Raw genomic sequence first — 9,317 nt, 5'->3', positions numbered from 1 at the left:
AACTATCATATGTCTCCTGTCATTTATATTTTAGCCACCAGCTATTTGCTACTTTTATGGTGCACTAGTTCTGCACACACTTCACCCATACTCTCACTATTGAGTTTTTATGCATGGGTATTTCACACTCTGCCTTGACAGAAGCAAGAAATAACAGAGAGAAGTCGCTCCTGCTTTCTTTGTGGGCAGGCAAGACACGTCTCGGCACTTTAAAGATTGTATGTTCAACAGATGGAGACGGTAAACGTAGCTCTGGAGTTGATGATCTGGCTCGCCATGAACCACCACCCCAGGTGCTTGCTTTAACTTCACGGTGTCATATGTGGTTGCATGTTGCATATGGTGTCTAGCTTGTATTCGAAAGGCCGAACTCGGTCTTTATTAAGATAAGGAAAGATATTTTTTACATGAACCACCATCCCGGGAGCACCAGAAGGCAAATAGCTAGTCAGGGCATTGGCCGAGCCAGTGACAAGCCCAGCACAGACAGGCATCACCTGGAAGCCAACTAAAAATCCACGATAGTGGCGAAGCAGCCCGCCTCCCACCAGGCTCTCAGGTCCTCGATGGTCAGGCTCACTGATACATCCATTTTGCATCATGTTTAGCTTCCATTATTTATAATGTTTTTATTCATAACCATGCTTTTTGGAGTAATTCTAATGCCTTTTCTCTCATAATATGCAAGGTACACACAAAGAGGGAGAATCCCGGCGGCTGGAAATTTGGACTTGAAAAAGCTACGTCAGGCTACCTATTCTGCACAACTCCAAATGGGCTGAAACTTCATGAGGATTTTTTATGGAATAAATAAGAAATGCTGGAGCAAATAACCACTGGAGGGGGCCACTTGGTGAGCACAAGACACCAGGGCACGCCCTGGTGGGTTGTGCTCAGCCTGGCCCACCTTTGGTGCCCATCTTTTGGTATATAAGTCATTTTGACATAGAAAAAAATAAGGAGAGGACTTTCGGGACGGAGCGCCGCCATATCGAGGTGGAACTTGGGTAGGAGCACTTTTTCCCTCCGGCGAAGCGATTCTGCCGGGCGAACTTCCCTCCTGGAGGGGGAAATCATTGTCATCATTGTCAGCATCCTGGGAATGGGGCTACCTTGACTTGCCTGCCTGCAGCCCAGGGCGTAGGTTCACCAACGGCCTGGTACGACCCATCTTCATCAGCATCCACTCAAGACCCTCGCGAGGGGCCAAGCCTCACGAGGCGGACGACACCAAGACCTCCTCCGGGGCGGCCACGCTAGGCTCGCTCCTAAGGAGCGGAGATATCTATGCAAGGGGCACCTCATGAGGTCCACGTGACGTGAGCCATGACGACCAAGGCCAGGCGGGCGCCAGCGGGCGCAGGGTAACAGTTTCCTGTTTGGTGCTAAGGAAGCAGGAGCAGGCAAGGAGTCCCGAGACATCAGGCAAAGGTTCCCATGTCGGTGCAACAAGACCAAGACCAGCAGGACGCAAGGACGGAGGTCACCGCGGAGCCCACATCGGCATCACCACCATCGCCTTTGGTAGACGAAGACCACCTTTTGTCATGATAACTTGTACTAGTTGTCTCCCTTCGAAATTTTCCGTTGTGGAATCCCTTCCCGCCTAAACATTTGGGAAGGGGACCAGGGCCTCTATAAATAGGGCTAGCCACCACCGTAGTCAAGGATCGGCTCATCTTGGATCGGATCCACTCCACCAAGGCCATCTCACCAGCTCATCGAGCTCAAGAACACCTCTCCTCAAGAGGCTGTTCATCCACTATACTAGTTCATCCTCAGCCCATGAAGCAATCCACCACACCACACTAGAGTAGGGGATTACACCACAACGGTGGCCCGAACCAGTATAAACTCTCGTGTCACTTGTTCCTTGGGTTCGGTGAGCTGGGCCAAGAGATCATTGCGAGAGTGAGCGGGAGAGAGAGATCTTCGTGCGCACCCCAGTGTTCGAACCTCAAGGGTTTGCGGAACCCACAATCCGACATTTGGCACAGCAGGTAGGGGTGCACTGGAGCTTCGCCTCTCCGCTTGCTCCGTCAAGCTCCATGGCAGATGTCATCCCTCCAATTAGGCTGGCGGGCGCCTGCAGATGCGCCATGGGCACCTGGGCCTTCACCCACGCCTTGCGGCAAGTACGGTGGCCGCGCAAGTTCAAGCCAGAGATGCCGCACCGTTACGACGGTGCGGCAAATCCGGCGGCCTTCCTGCAGGCGTATGAGGAGGCCGTGCTCGAAGCCGGAAGCGACGGCCAGGTCATGGCCAACTGTTTCTCCGTGGCCCTAGCCCGCCTTCCATGCGCCTGGCAGCTCAACCTGCCAGGATCTTCGGTGGTTTCCTAGGATCGTTGCGCGCTTCGTGGCACAGGCGCCTCTCGTCGCAGCAGCCCTCCTCGGTAGTTCGTGGGCGCCACCCATGGATCGCCACATCAAGCAGTTCATCTGCTTGGTGGCCGCCGCCCCCGTGCAGCCGGGGGCTCCCCGGGATGGGTGGTGCCCCAGGCCGACCTCACCTTCAGCTCGGAGGACCACCCAGCTATCACCACGGGCTCGGGCGTGCTCCCAATGCTATGCAGACCCACCATCTACAACATGGCGGTGACCAGAACCCTCATCGACGGTGAAGCCGGCCTCAGTGTGTTATTCGTGGAAGCCTTCAGCTTGCTTCATGTACCATACGGCAGGCTTCGCCCCACCAAGCCTTTCTCCGGAGTCGGCATCGGCTCCACCAGCCCCCTGGGACAAATACGACTCCCGGTCAACTTTGGTACCCACAACACCTACGGCACCGAGCTGATCGACTTCGACATCGCCCACATCGGCCTCCCGTACAACGCCATCCTCAGGTACCTTGCCCTGGCTCAGTTGATGGCGGTGATCCATCCATCCTACAACCTCACAAAGATGCCAGGGAGCAGCGGTGTTCTCACCGTGGTCGGGTACACCAAGGAAGCCCTAACGGCTCTCAAGCTTGCCTTCAGAGCCGCCGCCGCGGCATGTCCAGCCGATGAGGCTACCCCAGGGGCTAAGGGGGCAGCGCCAGCAAAAAAGAACCAGCTGTTCACTCAAGATCGGGCTAAAACCAAGTAAGTGCCAGTCGAGGATGACGGGACCTCGGGAGCCACTTCCACCATAGGCGTTGTCGGTGTCAAAACCAGCGAAATCGGGTAGGGGGTCCCAAACTGTGCGTCTAAGGCGGATGGTAACAGGAGGCGGAGGACACAATGTTTACCCAGGTTCGGGCCCTCTCGATGGAGGTAATACCCTAATTCATGCTTGATTGATCTTGATGATATGAGTATTACAATAGTTTATATACCACGAGATCGGAGAGGCTAAACCCTAGAAGCTAGCCTATGGTATGATTGTTGTTGTCCTACGGACTAAAACCCTCCGGTTTATTTAGACACCGGAGGGGCTAGGGTTACACAGAGTCGGTTACAAGGGAGGATCGCCAAGCTTGCCTTCCATGCAAAGGAGAGTCCCATCCGGACATGGGACGAAGTATTCAATCTTGTATCTTCATAGTCCAATAGTACGGCCAAAGTATATAGTCCGGCTGTCCGAGGACCCCCTAATCCAGGACTCCCTTAGTAGCCCCGGAACCAGGCTTCAATGACGATGAGTCCGGCGCGCAGATTGTCTTCGGCATTGCAAGGCGGGTTCTCTTCCAAATCCTGAGTACCTGTCGTAACGAGTTGTGTCCGGCCTCCCATGAATGTTGCACTCCTTGGCTTCTGTGCCTTAAAAATGGCTATCTTCCATGTGTTGAGCGAATGCGAGATGTCGTGGTGTTTTTACATTTACCACCCTAACCAGGTAGATGAATCGTCTATTTAAACAGTCGGGGATCTTCAAATCTAGATCACACCACCTTCCCATAGCAAGTATCCACCGGAGCGTGCCCGGAAAATCCATCCCATCACGGCCGGCCACCATAGCTCCTCCTCTCGCCCTCATAGCCCTAAGCCAGGTGATTGGGAGAAGTGTTCTATTCCCCATAGCCAACTAGTAGAGTTGCAGACCCAGGGGTTTGTTCCTCCTGCGTACATGGTCCCCGTCCGATCCGGACTAGCCACTTATAATGGTGGGGAGCAAGCGGAAAGCTTTCCCAACCCATCCACGGGGGAGCGGGTATACCTCGTCCCTTATTTATTGAGGGGACTAGGACTTCCAATCCATCCATTCCTCCGTGGGCTCCTGGAGTTCTATGGCCTCCAGCTGCATAACTTTACTCCCGCCTCCATATTACACATCGCAGGCTACGTAGCCCTTTGTGAGCTGTTTCTGGGCTGCGAAGCTCATTTCGAGCTATGGCAGAGGCTATTTTGCCTCATGCCCCGTACATAGAAGGGGTCAATATTTCAAGTGGGCGGAGCCGAAATATGGCGCATCGCCAGGACCGGATACCTGTCCTGTACTCTGAAGAAGAAATCTGAAGACTGGCCTTCGGAGTGGTTTTATATGGAGGAAGTTCCTCTCCCAGACCCTATTCGGATGGGCCTTCCTGAGTTCGACAACGCCCCTTTGAAGAAACGCTGTAGCTGGTGCCCTCGGAGCCCCCAGGAGGAAGATAACAGAGAAGTCCTTTATATGATGAGACGGATAAAGACACTGGCCGAATCAGGACTGACAATAATCGAGGTTATGTCAATATGTATAATGCGGGGGGTGCAGCCACTTCAATATCGGGGACAACCCATGTGGCACTTCAATGGAGAAGATGATGCTACCCGCTGCGGCCGTAAAGGTCTGGACACCGCCGCTGCTCTGGCGAAAATACTGTCCAATTTATATAAGGGAGAGGAAGAGGAGTTCATCTGTATTAAGCCACGGGATGGATTCTCCATGTACAACCCCCCAAACTTGGTGAGCTGCTGCTTTTTACTCCAAACCTTCCCGCTTTCTTTGTCATAAATATTTACCTTGCTATTTCATAGCAGGAACTACGAAAAGCTGTGAGGGAGATTCACAGCCCATCTCCACAGCCAGAGGACCCTGATCGGGCCCTCGATCCCGGACTCGAAAAAGATACAGACATATTTGTGGAGCTCATCGACATGACGTTTTATCAGTTAAGCTACGACGGAGCCTTGGTGGCCATCACTGCCGATTATCCTGGACTGCTCCCTGCATCGCATGTAAGTAAAACCGGAGTCCCAAATTCCGAGAAGGATCCCCTTTTTTGCACTTCACCCACCGCACACATATGGTGTCTTGCAGGGAAGGCCCTCGGGACGCCATGCCAAACCCGCAGTGACTCACCAATAAGGGGCACCGAAACCGGGTAGGCTTAAAAGGAAGGCGGTCAGGACTGAGATGCTGTCGCAGATGTATGAAAAAGAACCCTGCTCCGTGGTTATTGTCTTTAAAATATAATAACGTCCGTGGTTAAAACCAGGAAAAATGTTTGCCGGACCGTATCCGGAGAGCCTGCCGGCCATGCCTCCACCAACCGGGCTCCGGAGCCGGACTTGGAGGCAGATGCTAATGTGGGGACAACGCCGGATATTCCTCCTATCGAGGATGTGGTGAGGCTGTCCGCTACAAATTCCGAAGTTGAGAGTGACATGAAGCATAGGCGTCGCCGGGCCGTACTCCACGACCCCGGTTTTTTCTGAAGAGGCGTTTGATGCCTTCAACTCAGGGGACGCGTACATCCGAGCTGCTCAAAATGGTCTTTCCAGAGCCACGTACCAGTATGTAAAGGATATACGGGTAAGAAAATCTGATAATTATATATACCAGTAGCCCCTGAGACTTGAAATAGTTGGCACAACTGATTTAAGGATCATTATTTGCATAGGTTCTTACTGAGAAGAATACCCAGTTGTCTCAAGAGCTGGAGCAGTGCAAAGCCCAGCTACGGGCCGCAGTTGCCAAAATGGAGGAGTCCAAGAAGGCCCCATCTAGTAACACTTGTTCCTATCGAAAAGAACGAGATATACCAGTTAATATTTGGCTTGCATGCTAATCTAATCAATAGATTCAGCAGATGACCCCGGAGTGAATCCGAAGGAGCAACATGCTCAACGATAGCTGAATTCTGGCGAGCGCGTGCTTACACAAGTTAGGCGAGAGAAAAACAATCTCCAAGATGCCAATACCCGGCTGGATGTTGAACTGAAAGATGTTCGGGCCCAGTTGGCTGACTCCGTAAAGGAGAATAAAAGGCTTCGACGCAACATTTTCAGTAAGTGCTTGAGCGAACTTCTATAGAGTTCGGCGAAGAAACCAGGTAACAGAGCTATATCTGTAGGTATGCTGACGGGCCGTCCCGGAGAGGAGATGCCCGGGTCTGCGGGAGATCTTCTGCCAGAGCTCTCATAACTGCATGAACAAGTTCGGCAGGTGATGCGGGACCTTGCCCAGGCCTTGTGGCCATCCGCCTTCCTGCCAGGAGGCATGGGGGAGATTGTAGAGATACTCAAGGGCGCGCGGCGGTGCTTCCGATTATCGAAGATATCTGGCTGTCGACAAGGTGCGAGGGAAGCCCGGGCCATGGTGAAGACTCGATATACCAAGGCTGATCCGAACCATATGGCCGAGGTCGGACCTGTAGGGCCTGACGGGAAAGAGATCCCCGTCAGCTTGGTGTATGACCAGGTGAAATTAGCCGCAAAGTATTCCCAACAGGATTGTAGGCTAGACAGCCTGTTGGATGGTATAGAAGAAGAATTTAGTCAGTCCAAGTGACTATGTACTTCAACTGGCATATATTGTCCCTAGGCAGATTGTAAATCATTTGTCATGGCGGACCTTTTTGCTTCGACCTCCTAACCCGACAGTCCGGAGTGTATCCGAAAACCCGCTCAGTTATGTAAAAACCAGGGTAGGCGTGAAAACCAGGTGTAGGGGTCATAAGTGCTTGAACAGACAAGAACCCAACTAGTTATGTTATATTACATGGATAGTAGGAAACATATTCCAGGGAGAATAGTTCCGTTAAGGGTTCCTTTCCCTGGGTATGCATGCATTAATGTGCATGTCTGAACTGCGACAAGAGACATAGGATATAAAAATCTGGGGGTATGTATTCTAATAAGTAGAAAATTCATTATTTCTTCCAATCCGGCCGTAGTCGCGTCCGTCCACTCGAAGTGTTCGGTGTGCTGAAGAAGGTGATAAAGAGGTAATGCCTTTTCTCCCAATCGGGAGATAAAGCGGCTTAAGGTAGCCACGCATCCAGTTAATTTCTTGATTTGCTTGAGGTTTGTTGGGATAGCCAACCGTGACAGAGCTTGGATTTTAGCCCGATTCGCTTCAATTCCTCTATTCGAAACAATGAAGCCCAAGAGCTTTCCGGCGGGTACGCCAAAAACGCATTTTTCCGGATTAAGCTTAATGTCATATGTTCGGAGATTGTCGAACGTGAGCCTCAAGTCGTCTATCAACGATTCGGCGTGTCTGTTTTTAATTACCACATCGTCTACGTATGCCTCCACTATTTTGCTGATTTGTGCTTCCAGGCATGTCTGAATCATGCGTTGATAGGTCGCACCGGCGTTTTTGAGCCCGAAAGGCATGGTGTTGAAACAGAAGGGGCCATATGGAGTAATGAATGCTGTTGCGGCTTAATCGGGCTCCGCCATCTTGATTTGATGGTATCCGGAGTATGTGTCGAGGAAACACAACGAGTCGTTTCCCGCGGTAGCGTCGATAATTTGATCGATGCGGGGGAGGGGGAAGGGATCCTTAGGGCAAGCCTTGTTAAGGTCCTTAAAATGGACACATGGGTACCATGATTTTTCCTTCTTTGGTACCATCACCAGGTTTGCTAGCCAGTCCGGGTGTTTTATTTCTCTAATGAATCCGGCCTCGAGTAACTTGGCTAGTTCTTCTCCCATGGCTTATCGCTTGGGTTCGGAGAAACGCCGAAGAGTTTGCTTGACCATCTTGTATCCCTTTAGAATGTTTAGGCCATGCTCGGCCAGCCTGCGTGGGATGCCTGGCATATCTGAAGGATGTCAGGCGAAGATGTCCCAATTCTCGCGTAAGAAATCCCGCAGTGCAGCGTCTATTGTGGGGTTCAGCTGTGCCCCGTTGGATGCTATTTTTGTAGGGTTCGTTGGGTGGACCTGGAATTTGACTATTTTGTCCGCTGGTTTAAAAGAGGTGGACTTGGGTCTTTTGTCGAGTATCACGTCGTCCCTGTCCACTTTAGAGCACAGCGCAGTTAGTTCTTCGGCCACGAGGGCTTCGGATAACGCTTCGAGGGCCAGTGCGGTGGTTTTATTTTCGGCGCAGAGTGCTATGTCAGGATCACTAGCTAGTGTGATGATTCCATTGGGCCCGGGCATCTTGAGCTTCATGTACCCATAATGGGGTATAGCTTGGAAGATCGTGAATGCCTCTCGCCCTAGAAGGGCGTGGTATCCGCTACTAAATGGGGCCACTTGGAATGTGATTTCTTCGGACCTGTAATTCTCCGGTGTGCCGAATACCACATCTAGTGTGATTTTTCCCGCACATCGTGCCTCCCGACTAGGGGTGATTCCTCTGAATGTCGTGCTGCTTTGCTCAATGTGGCTCTTCTCTATTTCCATTTTTCTAAGAGTCTCCTCATAGAAGAGGTTTAATCCGTTGCCACCGTCCATGAGTACTTTAGTAAGCCGGAAGCCGTCCACAATTGGACTAAGGACCAAAGCGGCTGGAGCTCGGGCTGTGCAAAATTGAGGTTTGTCACTGGCATTGAAAGTTATGGCCGAGTCATTCCATGGATTTGTCGTTGCAACGTGGCAGACTTCGACGAGGCTGGGAAGTGCCCGCTTGCACCTATTGTTTGAGGCAAAAGTCTCGAAGACTGTTAGTACTATATTGTTATTTTCCGCGGGAGGGTGCTCTGCGGTATTGTTGACGAAGAGATCCTCGCTGCTCCTGGCCACCTGCCGGAGTATCCAACATGCTCTAAGGTTGTGTGTTGGCATGGTATCCGATCTACTATGAATTTTGCATGGCCCATTGAGCCATCCCTCCAATACGGTTCTGCGCCCTCTAGTTGGTTTTGGCTTCTTTGTAATTGGATTGGGTGACTTACGAGAGTACACCCTTTTAGTTCGGACAGAGGGTTTAGTTAGAGCCCGAGGATCCCAGAATCGTGTTTGGGTTTTCCAAGTGCTTTCCATCGCATAGTACTTCCGTACTATGGACGCCAAGTCAGCGAAATGTGTTATATCACGGTGACTTATGGCGTTGAGGATTCCCTTGTCCGTGCAATTTTTGCAAAAGAATGAAATTGCGTCTTCCTCATGACAGTCCTTCACCTTGCTTATTGCAAGAAGGAATCTGGCCCAATAGTGATGTACTGTCTCTTGCGGC

This window comes from Triticum urartu, chromosome 4 (genome assembly GCF_003073215.2).
Source record: "Triticum urartu cultivar G1812 chromosome 4, Tu2.1, whole genome shotgun sequence".
Lineage (NCBI taxonomy): Eukaryota > Viridiplantae > Streptophyta > Magnoliopsida > Poales > Poaceae > Triticum > Triticum urartu.
Note: the sequence above shows the minus strand (reverse complement) of the source record.